General features: G+C 37.2%; 1 pseudogene; it reads left to right on the top strand.

The window, feature by feature from the left end:
• Positions 1-329: 329 nt before the first annotated feature.
• LOC138163299 (vomeronasal type-1 receptor 4-like) lies at positions 330-1265 on the top strand (annotated as a pseudogene).
• The last annotated feature ends 14932 nt before the right edge of the window (positions 1266-16197 follow it).

Raw genomic sequence — 16197 nt, 5'->3', positions numbered from 1 at the left:
ATGGTGGCATATAGAGAGATTTGAATAAACAAAAACATAGACAGAGAAGAAAATAATATATAATATAATCATGGTGCTTAGAGGTGTAGCCATTTTTCAAAGCACAAGAATAAGAATACTGACACCATTAATCTCAAAAAAAGATGGAATGAAGAAATATTTTTTAAAACTATCTCTCTCCATAAAAAAAACATGTTTACTGAAGCCCCTCTTGTTGGTGAGGAGTCTGTGGAACCCCACTCAGAACACATGCATCCATCACAAAAACCTTTTTCTTCCCTGCCAGGGTACATCAGATCTCACTACTTTTTTCTCCAAGAGGATAAAGAATGCATTCTTATGATGATGTTCTCTGCATTATCTACATTCTTCAAACTACAACTGGAGTTTTGGGGAATGGTTTACTCCTTCACTTGTATGGCTCTAATTTAATTGCTAGTCAAAAGACAAGACCCATTGACTTGATTTTCATTAATCTGGCCTTCTCCCACATGTTGATGCTTCTCTTCAGGGGAGTTCCATTCACAACCCAGGTTTGCAACCAGAAATTTTTCCTGGGTGACACTGGTTGTAAAATCCTAACTTATCTGCAAAGAGTTTTCCGGGGTTTTTCACTTTGTACCACCTGCCTCTTGAGTTTCTTCCAAGCCATCACTATCACTTCCTGCAGTTCCAAATGGGCAGAGCTCAAAACCAGAGCTCCACAATGTATTGTTCCATCCTGTGTCTTCATATGGGTACTCAATCTCCCGGTAGATGTGATTGTCCCCCTGTATGTGACTGGTCCCAGAAACATCACTGATAGTACTCTGCACAGGAACCTGGGCTATTGCTCTATAAACAGGCATGACATTACTACCTTGAAATTTGCAATTTGGAAATCACTTTAATATGCAGTGTTTCTGATATTTATGGTCATTACCAGTGGCTATATGGTACTTGTTTTGTACAGACACCACCGGCAAGTCCAACATCTTCATGGCAACAGCCTCACCCCCAGTGCCTCCCCAGAGACCAGAGCCACCAAAGTCATTCTGTTTCTTGTGAGTATCTTTGTATTCTTTTACTCAGTCAGTTCCATCTTTATTATTATAATGGATAATTCAAAAGAAACAGGCCTGTGGATGATACACATATCTGTTCTTTTGACCATGTGTTACCCAACTCTCTGCCCTTTTGTTTTAATCAGTGGTGATTCCCAGCTACTGAGTTGTTGTCATGCCCTCAAAAGAAGGAAAAAACTGTTTTTTTTTCACATCCAGTAAAATCTCAAAGCAAATATGTAAAACCAGAGAGTCATGGAAGTATCAAGAGAAAACCATAAACACACAATCTCTTAAATTTCATTTTGTCCAAAATTCTCCTTCTGAAATTGGGAATGTTTTAGGAAAGAATCAAGCTCCTACACATTAAAAAATATTACTTTGTTTTCTCAATGATAAGCTCCTTCATTTATGGGCTTTTCTGGTCAGAATAGCAACAAATATGGGAGACAGTAGAAAATAAGGGAATATTCATTGATGTTTGGTGACAGTTACAAGCAGTGATTCTACCTTTCATAGCATGAAGACACAACAATGGTCACCAAATTCATAACACTTATTGTTGAAAGGACCAATTGAGGCTCCTATCTCCACCTGAGTTCCCTAGATAAGAGGTGATACAAAGTCTCTCTACTAAAAGCCCACATCACCCCTACAGTCTATAAAGTACCTGGGTCACCTATTCCCCAACTCCCTTTCCCTGACATCAGAAGGAAAACAAGTAATTTTGTCCCATCCTACCCCTGCCTCTAAATGCCAATTGTGCACTTTCCTGGGCCTGGCAGGGTTTTGTATAATTTGGATTCCCAATTTTAGCATCATCATCAGACCTCTTTACAAAGCCAAACAGGGCTCTGATACTTTACCCTTTGAATGGAGACCTGAACAGGAGAAAGCATGTAACTATTTAAAAACAAAATTGCTTCCATTTCCCAACTAGCCCTACTGGACTTAGGGAAGTCCTTCACTCTATTACATAGATGAAAACAAGGTCAGCCCTTGGGTATACTTACTCAGACCCTGGGGCAAGATGTACCCCCTGTAGCATAACTCTATGAACAGCTAGATACAGCAGTTTTGGGCTGGCCTGCGTGTCTCCCTGCAGTGGCAGCCAAGCCCCTGTTGGTGGGAGAGGTGGGAGTTAAATAAAATCTTAGAGAACTTAGATATGGTAGACCTCTTGAGAAAAATGAATTGGGATAAAAAGGAATATGCCTTCTTCTCAGCAGTACATGGAACATATACAAAAATTGACCATGTACTAAGGCATAAAAACTTCACAATTCAATACAGAAAGGCAGAAATATTAAATGCATCCTTCTCAGATCATAATGCAATAAAAATTATGTGCAATAAAGGGCCATGGAAGGATAGGCTAAAAACTAATTGGAAACTAAATAGCTTAATCTTAAAGAATGAATGGATCAAACTAGATATTATAGAAACAATCAGTAACTTCATTCAAGAGAATGACAATAATGAGACAACATACCAAAATTTGTGGGATGCAGCAAAGGCAATTCTTAGGTGAAGTTTTATAAACTTGAATGCATATATAAATAAAATAGAGAAAATGGAGGTCGATAAATTGGGCATGCAACTGAAAAAGCTAGAAAAAGAACAAATTGAAAATCCCCAATTAAATACTATAAATTAGAAATAAAGTAAACCAAAGGAGAGATTAATAAAATTGAATTCAAGAAAACAATTGAATTAATTAATAAAACTAAGAGCTGGTTTTATAAAAAAAAATAAAATTGATAGACCCTTAATCAATATGATAAAAAAAGAAAGAAGAAAACCAAATTATGAGTTTCAAAAACAAAAAGAGTGAATCTACCTCCAATGAAGAGGAAATTAAAACAACAATTAAGAATTATATTGCCAAATTGTATGCCCATAAATTTGACAATCTTAGTGAAATGGATGAATATTTATGAATATATAAGTTTTCCAGACTAACTGAAGTGGAAGTAAACTATTTAAATAACCCCATCTCAAAAAAGAAATAGAAAAAGTCATCAAGGAACTCCCTAAGAAAAATCTCCAGGGTCAGATGGATTTACTAGTGAATTCTACCAATATTTAAAGAACAACTGACTCCAATACTTTACAAACCATTTGGGAAAATGGGAGGAGTCCTACCAAATTATTTTTATGACACAAACATGAAACTGATACTAAATTGGGAAGAGACAAAACAGAGAAAGAAAATTCCAGACCAATTTCCCTTATGAATATAGATGCAAAAATTCTAAATAAAATATTAGCGAAAAGACTAGAGCAGATCCTATAGGGGACAGAGTCAAGATGGTGGAGTAGAAACAGGATTTCTGCAGGGTTACTATTCCCACCTCCTCCAATTCATGTGAAAAAAATTATTCTAAACAAACCTTGGAGCTACAGAACCCACAAAATGATACAGAGAAGCTAACCTCCTGCTGAAGACAGTCTGGCAGACTGGCATGAAGGAGCCAGATCATCACTATGGGAGCCAAGCCCAGGCCCATGAAAGCCTGAGGTTTTATCCTCAAGGTGGCCACAACTAGCCACCAGCTGGAGGGATGTCAGATCACCAGCAGCTGTGGTTGTTTCCAGACTTATCACCCTATAGATTCTAAGGACAAAGTGAGAGGTCAGTGCACTGTGAAATCTGGGACCTGGGACTTCAGGAGTTGGGTCCAGCCTTTGCCCCCAGGGCAATAAGCAGCTGAGGTGTGGTGGCTCTCCAGCCACTGCCATGTGGCTTCTTTAGAACTCTGGGTCTGCATATTATAGGGGGACCAAGTGTCCAGTCTGAGAGTTAATCATTCTTGCTTTAACCTGCTTGGATGTGGAACACTGTCTGAGGTGGAAGCCCTATGGTGTGTGACCACTGTGCCAGAGCATGTGGAGGCTTCGGAGAGGGCAGCCAACTAGTAGCTAGAGCAACTGAGAAAACCCCAGCGATTGGGACAAAGATCCCCCCTCTGATAGCAGTCTTCTACTATGGCAAAAAGCTCAAAAGTCAAGTAATTGAGTGGCAACATGAGCAAGTGAGGGAAGCAAGGCAAGCACAGTTGTCCAACTTTGGATTCCTTTTCGGGGGACAAAAAGTATCAGGGTGTGGTACAGGAGGAAGACAGAAAAGTCAGAATCCCTGCACCAAAAGCTTCAATCAAAAGAATAAGCTGCTTACAGGCCATAGAGGAGCTTAAGAAGTATTATGAAAAGCAAATAAGAGTAGGAGAGGAAAAATTGTGAAGAGAAATACGAATGATGCAAGAAAATTATGAAATGAGAGTCAACAACCTGTACTGAAGAAAATAACACCTTAAAAATAGACTAACTCAAATGGTAAAAGAGGCTCAAAAAGGCAATGAGGAGAATGCCTCAAAAAGCTGAATTCATCAGATCTAAAAAGTATCTCAAAAGCTCTCTGAAGAGAATCATTCCTTCAGAATTAGATTGTAGCAAATGGAAGCTAGGGACTTTAAGAGAAAAAAAATACTATTAAACTGATCAAAAAAAATGAAAAAGATTAAGGTAATGTGAAATAGAACACTGGAAAAACCAATGAACTGGAAAATAGATCCAGGAGAGATAATTTAAAAATTATTGGACTACCTGAAATCCATGATCGAAAAAAGAACCTAGGAATCATCCTCCAAGAAATTCTCAAGGAAAATTGCCCTGATATTTTAGAACCAGAGGGCAAAATAGAGTTTGAAAGAATCCACCTATCACCTCCTAAAAAAGATCCCAAAAAGAAAACTCCTAGGAATATTACAGCCAGGTTCCGGAATTCCCAGATCAAGGAGAAAATATTACAAGCAGTCAGGAAGAAACAATTTGAATACTGTGAAAACACCATCAGGATAACACAGGATCTGGCACCTTTTACACTGAGGGATCAAAGGGCTTGGAATATGATATTCTGGAGGTCAAAGGAACTGGGATTAAAACCAAGAGTCACCTACCCAGCAAAACTGAGTATCATGTTTCAGGGGAAAATATGACTATTCAATGGAATAGAGGACTTTCAAGCATTCTTGATAAAAAAAAAACAGAGTTGAATAGAAAATGTGACATTCATATACAAGAAGCAAGAGAAGCATGAGATGGTAAACAGGGAAAGAACTCATAAGGAACTTATCAAAGTTGAACTATTAACATTCCTACATGGAAAAACAATAATTGTAACTTATGAAACTTTTTTCAGTATGAAAATAGTTGAAGGGAATAGAAATGTATATGTGTGTGTGTTTGTATACATACATATATATGTCTATATAGGAGGATATATGGGCATATGAATACATATATGAGTGTGTTTATATGTGTACAGGTATACATAGACAGATGGCACATGACCAATTGAATAGGAAGGGAGGATACTTAAATGGTGAAATTAAGAGATGAAAGAGGAATATGATGAGAGGAGATGGGGAGAGATAGAATGGGGTAAATTATCTCATATAGAAGAAGCAAGGGAAAATTGTTACAATGGAGGAGAAGAAAAGGAAAGTAAAAGAGAATGAGTCAACCTTATTCTTATTGAATTGCACTTAGGGAGGGAATGAAACACACACTAAATAGGGTATCTCACCCTACAGGACAGTGGGGTGGGAAATGGGACTAGAGGTGGGATGATGTGGAAGGGAGTGCAGGCTTGTGGGGAGGTAAGTTAGAAGAACCCACTTTTGAAAAGAGACAGGATCAAAGTAGAGAATAGAACTAGTGGGGGGTGGGATAGGTGGGAGGGAAATATAGTCAGTCTTTCACAATATATCCACTAAGGAAATGTTTTACATAGATACACATGTACATCCTATATTGAATTGCTTATCTTCCCAGTAAGGGTAGGTGATGAGGGAGGTAGGGAAAGAATCTGGAATTCAAAGGTTTAAAATAAAATATTTAAATATATACATATATATATATTAGTATTATTATTATTAAGAATTTACATGTAACTGGGATATAAGAAGTACAGGCGCTGGGGCATAGAGATCCACAGTGTCCTACTGGAAAGTCAGAGATGGTTTGGGGGAAGATGTGGGAAAGAGCAGATTGGAGGAGAAGATATCCAGTGGGATCACTGTTTTGGGGTGGTGGGCAGGGGGAAAGGGGGATAAAATTTGCAACTCAAAATCTTGTGGAAATGAATGATGTAAACAAAAAATAAGAAAAAAGAAGATTACAGCAACTCATCATGTCAATAATACACTCTGATCAGGTAGGATTTATTCCAGGAATGCCAGGGTGTTTCAATATCAGGAAAACTATCTGCATAATCAGCCATATCAACAATAAAACTAACAGAAACCATGTGATTATCTCAAAAGATGCAGAAAAGTCTCTATGGACCTGACAAAATAAAAAACCCATTCCTATTAAAAACACGAGAAAGTATAAGAATCAATGGAGTCTTCCTTAAGATTATAATTAACTTCTATCTAAAACCATCAGCAACTATTATATGTAATGGGGATAAACTAGAAACATTTCCAATAAGATCAGGTGTGAAACAAGGATGTCCACTATCACCCCTTTTATTAAATTTGGTACTAGAATTTTTAGCAGTAGAAATAAGAGAAGAAAAGGAAATTGAAGAATTAAAATTAGGCAAAGAAGAGACTAAGCTATTACTTTTTGCAGATGATATAATGATATATTTAGAAAAGCCTAGAGAATCAAGTAACAACTACTTGAGATAATAAACAAATTTGCCAAAGTTGCAGGATATGAAATAAACCCACATGAAGTCCTCGGCATTCCTATATACCTCTAATGAAATCCAATAGCAACAGATAGAAAGAGAAATTCCATTTAAATTTACTGTAGACATTATAAAATATTTGGAAATTTACCTGTCAAAACAAATCCAGGACTTATATGAACACAATTACAAAACGTTTCTCAAACAAGTAAAATCAGATCTAAGTATTTGAAAAAACATCAATTACTCATGTCTGGGTCAAGCTAATATAATAAAAATGACGATTTTACCTAAATTAACTTGTATATTTAGTGCCATACCAATCAATCTATCAAAAAGTTATTTTGCAGAACTAGAAAAAATAGTAGCAAAATTCATCTGGAAGAACAAAAGGACCAGAAAATCAAGGGAATTAATGAAAAGAAATGGTAGGGAAGGTGCCCTAGCCATACCAGATTTTAATATGTATTACAAAGCAGCAGTCATCAAAACTACTTAGTACTGGATGAGGAATAGAGTAGTGAACCAATGGAATAGATTGGTTACAGTACTGGTTACTAGCAGCCAATGAATATAGTAATCTATTGTTTGATCAACACAAAGACCCCAGTTTTGGGAATAAGAATGCACTCTTTGACAGAAACTGCTGGGAAAACTAGAACATAGTATGGCACAAATTTGGCATAGATCAATATCTAACACCCTATGCCAAAATGAAGTTGAAATGAGTGCATGATTTAGGTAAAAAGGGTGATATTGTAAACAATCTGAGAAAGCAAGATTTATGTCAGATCTATGGAGAGGGGAAGACTTCATGACCAAACAAGAATTAGAGAGCATTATAAAATGCAAAATGGACAATTTTGATTACATTAAAGTGAAAAAGCTTCTGTACAGTAAAAGCAATATAACCAAGACTAAGAAGGAAGTGGAAAATTGGGAAAGAATCTTTACAACCAATGTCTCTGATAAAGGCCTCATTTCTAAAATATACAAAGAATTGAGTCAAATCTATACAAATGCAAGCCACACCCCAATAGATAAATGGTCAAAGGATAAGAACAGGCAGTTCTCAGAAGATGAAATTAAAGATATCTATAAGTATATGAAAAAATGTTCTAAATCACTAGTGATTAGAGAAATGAAAATCAAAACAACTCTTAGGTACCACAATCTCCCTGGCAAAATTGGCTAAGATGACAAAACAGGAAAATGATAAATGCTGGAGAGGATGTGGAAAAATTGGAACACTAATAAATTGTTAATGGAGTTGTGAATTGATCCAGCCATTCTGGAGAGAAACATGGAACTATGCCCAAAAGAATATAAATAACTACAAACTATTTGACCCAGCAATACCACTTCTAGGGTTATATCCCAAAAAAATCAGAGAAGTAGGAGGAGGACCTGCATGTACAAAAATATTTATAGTGGCTCTTTTTGTGGTGGCAAAGAATTGGAAATCAAGGGCATGTTCATTACTTAGGGAATGGCTGAACAAGTTGTGGTATATAAATGTAATGGAATACTACTGTGCTATAAGAAATGAGGAGCAGGCAGAGGGGTGGAAGATGACATTGAGGCATGCAGAGCCTGGGATGTCATGGCTTTCAGAGGTCTGATCAACGTGGTGACAAGTTGACCCCCTAACCATAAGGGCCACTGCCAAGCCTATCACCACAGGGCCGGGACTGGACATAGCAGGGTAAGGGTCTAATGCATGGCCACTGGAAGGGGCAGCAGCTACTCCTGGGACTACCAATTCACAGCCCATAAATTTAAAAATCCCCTATATGGACTTCCAGTGGCCAGAATGGCAGTGAACTCAGGCTACTCCAATCCCACCCTCTGACCCTGAAAACATAGTAATTTTTTCCCCAGGACAAAATCTTAAACAGTAAAGGCTTGGGAACCCTAGATGAAGGACATTGCTAGAGAACAGCCTCAGAATAGGTAAAAAAAAGCAGACTGAAAAGACAAAGACTCTAGAGTCCTACTGCAGGAAGAGGGAGGAACCAAATTCACAGGGAGACAGTGATAACCCCAACCCCACAGCTGAAGCATCAACAGGGAACTGGTCTCTAGCACAGAAAGTACTCCTAGATTAGTTCAAAAGAAACTTTGAAAACCAAATTAAAGAGATAGAAGATAAACTGAATAATTATTTTAAAATCAAAATTTCAAAATTAGACAAACATTACAATGAAGAAAACAGCTCCTTAAAAAGAAAAATGGAGGGGCAGAGTCAAGATGGCAGAGTAGAAGCAGGTTCTCCACATGGTTCTGGTTTACACCTTCCGCAATTCATGTAAAAGGGGACTCTGAACAAACTTTGGAGCTACAGAACCCACAAAATGACACAGAGAAGCTAACCTCCTGCTAAGGACAGCCCATCTGGCTGTCAGGAATTGGCCAGGGCAGGGCTCTAGGAGCTGAGCTCAGCTGCATTCCAAGGTTTTAGCCCCAGGGAGGGCCTGACCAGCTGCCGGCTGGAGGGACTTCAAATCACCAGCAGCTGTGGCAATCCAGAATTATCAACACATAGACGCTAAGGACAAAGTGAGAGGTCACTGCACTGTGCACTTTGGGACCCAGTAGTTTGAAGTGCATTGGCTTTTGCCCCTGGGGTGAGAAGCCTCTGAGGAGCCGGGGCTGTGCAGCCACCCTCATGTGGCAGTTTCTGCTCCTGGCCTGCAGAGTGTAGGGGGAACAAGTGACCAGTCTGAGGGTAAATAGCTCTTGCTTTAAACTACTTGGATCAGGATTGTGGTCTAGGGTGGAGGTTCTGGGGTGTGTGACCAAATTGCCAGAGCATGTGGAGGCTTCAGCAAGGGCACCCAAAGAATACCTCTGGCAGCTGAGAAAAACCCAGTGTTTGGTACGAAGCTCCCCTGTCTGGTAGCAGAGTCCTACTGTGGCAAAAATCCCAAAAGTCAAGTAATGGAGTGGCAACATGACCAGGCAAAGGAAACAAAGCAAACAGAAGAATCCAACATTAGACTCCTATTTGGGGGACAAAAAGGAGCAAAGCATGGAACAGGAGGAAGACAGTGAAGTCAGAACTTCTGCACCAAAAGCTTCAAAAGAAAATATGAGCTGGTTACAGGCCATAGAGGATGTTAAGAAGCAGATAAGTGAAGTGGAGGAAAAACTGGGAAGAGAAATGAGAACAATGCAAGAAAATTATGAAATGAGAGTCAACAGCCTGACTGAGGAAAATACTACCTCAAAAAGACACACTAACTCAAATGGCAAAAGAGGCTCAAAAAGGCAATGAGGAGGGGTGGCCAGGTAGCACAATGAGTAAGAGCACTGGCTCCAGTGTTGAGAAGACCTGGAGATCAAATCCCGGGCTCAGACACTTAGCACCCACCCAGAAACACCTGGCCGTGTAACCTTGAGCAAGTTACTTAACCCCAATTGCTTAGGGGCAGCCAGGTGGGTCAGTGAGTAAGAGCACCGGCTCCAGTGTCGGGATGACTTGGATCAAATCCAGTCTCAGATACTCAGCACCACACCCAGACATAACTGGCTGTGTAACCTTGAGCAAGTTACTTAACCCCGATTGCTTTAAAAAAAAAAAAGGCAATGAGGAGAAAAATGCCTTAAAAAATCAAATTTTCCAGATGGAAAAAGAATCTCAAAAGCCTACTGAGGAGAGTCATTCCTTCAGAATTAGATTGGAGCAAATGGAAGCTAATGACTATGAGAAATCAAGATGCTTTTAAACAGATCCAAATAAATGAAAGAATAGAAGGCAATGTGAAATATATCACTGGAAAAACCACTGACCTGGAAAATAGATCCAGGAGAGATAATTTTAAAATTATTGGACCACCTGAAAGCCATGATCAAATTAAGAACCTAGAAATCATCCTCCAAGAAATCCTCAAGGAAAACTGCCCTGATGTTTTAGAACCAGAGGGCAAAATAGAGGTTAAAAGAATCCACCGGTCACCTCCTGAAAAAACATCCCAAAAAGATAAACTCCTAGGAATATTATAGCCAGTTTCTGGAATGCCCAGATCAAGGAGAGAATATTACAAGCATCAAGGAAGAAACAATATTAATATTGTGGAAACACAATCACTATAACCCAGGAAGGATCTGGCAGCTTCTACATTGAGGGATTAAAGGGCTTTGAATGTGATATTCCAGAGGTCAAAAGATCTGGGATTAAAATGGGAGGTGGGATAAGAGGGAGGGAAATATATTCAGTCTTTTACAATATATCTACTATGTTAAAGTTTTGCATTAGTTACACATGTACAACCCTTACTGAACTGCTTATCTTCCCTGTAAGGGTGAGTAACAAGGGAGGAAGGGAATGAATCTGGAATTCAAATTTTAAAAATAAAATTTTTAAATATATATACTATTATTAATACTATTTTACACGTAATTGGGAAATAAGATACACAGGCACTGGGGCATAGAGATTCACCATGCCCTACTGGAAAAGTTGAAAGTGGTATGGGAGAAAATATGGGAGAGAGCAGATTGAGGAGGGGATATTCTGTGGCACTGCTCTTTTAGGGTGGTGGGTATGGGAAAAACAGGCAGAAAATTTGTAATTCAAAATCTGGCAGAAAAGAATGATGTAAATTAGAATTTAATAAAACATTTGAAAAAGGAAAAAATAAATCACCTTATATTTGTTTTCAAAAATTTTCACTCGATTTTTGGTCAAGCTGGATATATTCAATCAAAACTTAAAGAAAACCCTCCCCCCTTTTTTCACTCTTGTATCATCCATACCAAAAATAAAAAAAGTGATTTTAAAAAATGTATGGTATGGAAAAGGAGCTCCAAAAACTAACTGAGGAAAATAATTCACTAAAACCTAGAATAACGGAATGAGGAACCAAGAATTAGAAAAACAAAACATCAAGAATGAAAAATTAGAAAAAGAGGTAAAATATCTCAATGGAAAAATAACTGACCTGGAAAACAGATCCAGGAGAGATAATCTGAGAATCATAGCCTACCAGAAAATCATAATGAAAAAATGATCATGGACAACATCTTCCAAGAGCTCATCAAGGAAAACTGCCCTGAGATACTAGAACCAAAGAGTAAAATTGAAATCGAGAGAATCCACCAGTCATCTCCTGAAAGAGATCCCAAATTAAAAAGTTTGCAAAATGTTGTGGCCAACTCCAAAACTACCAGAAAAAGGAGAAAATACTACAAGGAGCCAGAAAGAAACAATTAAAATATCATGGAACCAGAATGAGGATTTCACAGGAGCTGGTAGCCTGTACACTTAAAGACTGGAAGAAGTGAAAAACAATTTTTCACAAGGCAAAAGAGCTCAGGTTACAACCAAGGATCACCTACCCAGCAAAACTGAACATATTCTTCTAGGCAAGGAGATGGCCATACAATGATGTAATGGATTTTCAGACCTTCCTGATGAAAAAGCCAGAGCTCAATGGAAAATGCAACCTCCAATTACTAGACACAAGAGAGACATAGAAAGGTAAACAAGGAAAACACATAGACACACACCCTGCTAATTAATAAGAGAAACAGTTTATAGACAAGTAGAGGGTATGGGTATAAATTAAACAAAATGATGACAAAAAAACTTATTAAGGGTTACAAAGGGATTGCAATGGAAGAAGAGGAAAGAATGAAGTGGAAAAGGGTAAATTATGCCATGCAAAGAGGAATAAAAACAATATAGTAGAGGGAAAGAAGGGAGTGAGATGAGCATTATATGAGCTTTTCCCTCATTGGTTCTGGTGCAAGGACGGAATAACACAACCAGTTAAGCATAGGACTCTATTGATAAGAGACATAAAACTTATCATAAAAGAGGGAAAGAGGGGAGGGAGAGGAGATTTGCATGGGATCTGTTCCTATCAATCTTGGTTTCAAGAAGAAATAACATACTACATTAAGTATAAATATATATCATATCCTACAGGTAGTAGGATGGGGGAAGGGCTAAGAGAAGGGAGGTTGGTTAGAGGGGAGGGAAAAAGTAATGGGGAAGAGGAGGAAAAGGGAGAGGAGCTGATAAGAAGGGAATACTGAGGGAGGTGGTGGTCAAAAGGAAAACTCTTAAGACGGGGAAGGGAAAAAGGGAGAAAAATAAAAGCATAACCAGGGGAGGGAATAGGATGGAGGGATAGAGACAGATAGCAATCATAACTGTGAACATTAATGGGGTGAACTCTCCCATAAAATGAAGGCAGATAGCAGAATGGATTAAAAACCATTATCCTGCATTATGCTGTTTACAAGAAACACATCTGAACAAAGGGATACACACAGTGTAAAGTCAAAAGGCTGGAATAAAATATATCATGCCTCAGCTAAAGTAAAAATAAAAAGCAGAGGTAGCAATCCTTATGTCACTTATAACAAAAGCAAAAATTGATCTAATTAAAAGATATAATAAGGAAGGAAACTATATCCTGCTAAAAGGCACCATCAAGAATGAAGCAATATCAATACTTAACATATATGTACCAAGTGGTATAGCATCCAAATTCCTAGAGGAGAAGGTAAGGAAATTAGAGGAAGAAATTTATAGTAGAATTAAACTAGCAGGGGACCTTAATCTTCTCCTCTCTTGATAAACTTGATAAATCCAACCTCAAAATAAACAAGAAAGAATTTAAGGATCTGAATAGAATTTTAGAGAGGATAGGTATGATAGATTTCTGGAGAAAATTGAATGGGGATAAAAATGAATATATCTTCTTTTCAGAGGTCATGGCACATACACAAAAATTGACCATGTACAACAACATAAAAATCTCACAATTTCACGCAGAAAGGCAGAAATATTAAATGCATCATTCCCAGATCATGATGCAATAAAAATCACATGCAATAAAGGGCCATGACAAGATAGAGTAAAAAGTAAATGGAAACTAAACAATTCAATCCTAAAGAAAGAATGGGCCAAACAAGAAATTATACAAACAATCAGTAACTTCATTCAAGATAATGACAACAATGAGACAATATACCAAAATTTGGGGATGCAGCAAAGACAGTTCTTAGGGAAAGTTTTATATCCCTGAGTGCATACATGAATAAATTAGATAAAAGGGAGGTCAATGAATTGGACATGAAATTGAAAAAGCTAGAAAAAAAAACAAATTGAAAACCCCCAAATAATTACTAAATTAGAAATACTAAAAACCAAAGGAGAGATTAATAAAATTGAAATTAAGAAAACTATTGAATTAATAACTAAAACTAACAACTGGTTTTACGAAAAAAAAAACAATAAAATTGATAGACCCTTAGCTAATATGACAAAAAAAAATTATGAGTTTCAAAAACGAAAAGAGTGAATCTACCTCCAATGAAGAGGAAATTGATACAATAATTAGGAATTATTTTGCCAAATTATATGCACATAAATTTAACAACCTTGCTGAAATGGATGAATATTTATAAAAAATAGAATCTGCTCATATTAATTGAAGAGTAAATAAGTTACTTAAATCACCCCATCTCAGAAAAAGAAATTGAACAAGCCATCAGTGACCTCTCTAGGGAAAAATTTCCAGGGACAGACGGATTTACTAGTGAATACTATGAAACATTTAAAGAAGAATTTATTCCAATACTCTGCAAACTATTTGGGAAAATTAGTGAAGAAGGAGTCCTAACAAATTCTTTTTATGACACAAACATGGGACTGATACCTAAATCAGGAAGAGATAAAATGGAAAAAGAAAATTATAGATCAATTTCCCTTATGAATATAGGTGTAAAAATTTTAAATAGAATATTAGCAAAAAGACTACAGCAACTTATTACAAGAACAATACGCTTTTATCAGGTAGGATTTATTGTAGGAATGCAAGGATGCTTCAATATTAGTAAAACCATCAGTATAATTGATCATATCAACAATAAAACTAGCAGAAACCACATGATTATCTCAATAGATGCAGAAAAGGCTTTTGATAAAGTACAACATCCATTCCTATTAAAAACACTAGAAAGTATAGTAATAAATGGAGGCTTCCTTAAAATAATAAGTAGCATCTATTTAAAGCCATCAGTAAATATTATATGTTATTGGAATAAGCTAGAAGCATTTCCAATAAGATCAGGGGTGAAACAAGGGTGTGTACTATCACCCCTCTTATTCAATCTGGTCCTAGAAATGCTAGCAGTAGCATTTAGAGAAGAAAAAGAGATCAAAGCAATTAAATTAGGCAAAGAAGAGATCAAGTTATCACTCTCTGTGGATGATATGATGATATACTAAGACAGTCCTTAAGAATCAAGTAAAAAACTACATGAGACAATAGATTTGGCAGAATTGCAGGATATAAAATAAACCCACATAAATCCTGCATACCTCTTATGAAATACAACATATCCCATTTAAAGTTACTGTCAGTGTTACAAAATATTTGGGGATCTACCTGCCAAAACAAAAATAGAGCAGTGAATTAATGGAATAGACTGGGAACACGAGACTCAGCATCAATGACTATAATAATATACTCTTTGATAAACCCAAACACCCCAGTTTCTGGGATAAGAAGTCACTATTTGAAAAAAATTGCTGGGAAAACTGGAATATAGTATGGTAGAAACTGGGCATAGACCATTACATAACACTGTATGCCAAAATTAAGTCTAAATGGATGCAGGAAAATTATAAATGCTGGAGAGGATGTGAAAAAAATTAGAACAGTAATATATTGCTTGTGGAGTTGTGAACTGATCCAACCATTCTGGAGAGCAATCTGGAACTATACCAAAGGCCTATAAGTAATTCCATATCCTTTTGACCCAGCAATACCACTTCTAGGGTTGTATCCCAAAGAGATCATAGAAGTAGGAGGAAAACCCATATGTAAAAAAAGATATTTATAGTAGCTCTTTTTGTGATGGCAAAGAATTGGAAATTAAAGGGATGCCCATCAATTGGGGAATGGCTAAACAAGTTATGGTATATTAATGTAATGGAATACTATTGCACCATAAGAAACAAAGAGCAGATGGACTTTATATTTACCTGGAGAGGCTTATATGAACTGATGCTGAGTGAGAAGAACAGAACCAGGAAAGATCTGTACACAATTACAGATACAAGTATGTGTGACATCCAACTTTGATAGATTGGACTGTTCTCAGAAATTCAGGGCTATAAGTAAACTCCAAAAGACTCATGATGCAGAGAGATGTCTACATCCAAATAAAGAACTAAAAAGAACAGAGTTTGAATGCAGATTGAACCAAATTACATGCTCTCTTGCTTTTTCTTGGGTGCTTTGGTTTCCTCTTTCCCACTGTTCATTCCATCCTTTACAATCCTTCTTTTCAACCTGTAATGGGAATGTAAATTTTTAAGATCTTCCCTGCCCCTAGGCTAAAGTGCACCTGGAGCCTGGGGTGGGAGGCTTGTTTTTCAGTAAATACTTCTTGATTGGTCAGTGAGTCCAGAAGGTTGTTACATTCTCTGAG

Source organism: Petaurus breviceps, unplaced genomic scaffold, assembly GCF_028583685.1.
Source record: "Petaurus breviceps papuanus isolate PSGF00001 unplaced genomic scaffold, PetGlider_PUasm1.0 188, whole genome shotgun sequence".
Classification (NCBI taxonomy): domain Eukaryota; kingdom Metazoa; phylum Chordata; class Mammalia; order Diprotodontia; family Petauridae; genus Petaurus; species Petaurus breviceps.
Note: the sequence above shows the minus strand (reverse complement) of the source record. Positions and strands in the feature narration are given on the sequence as shown.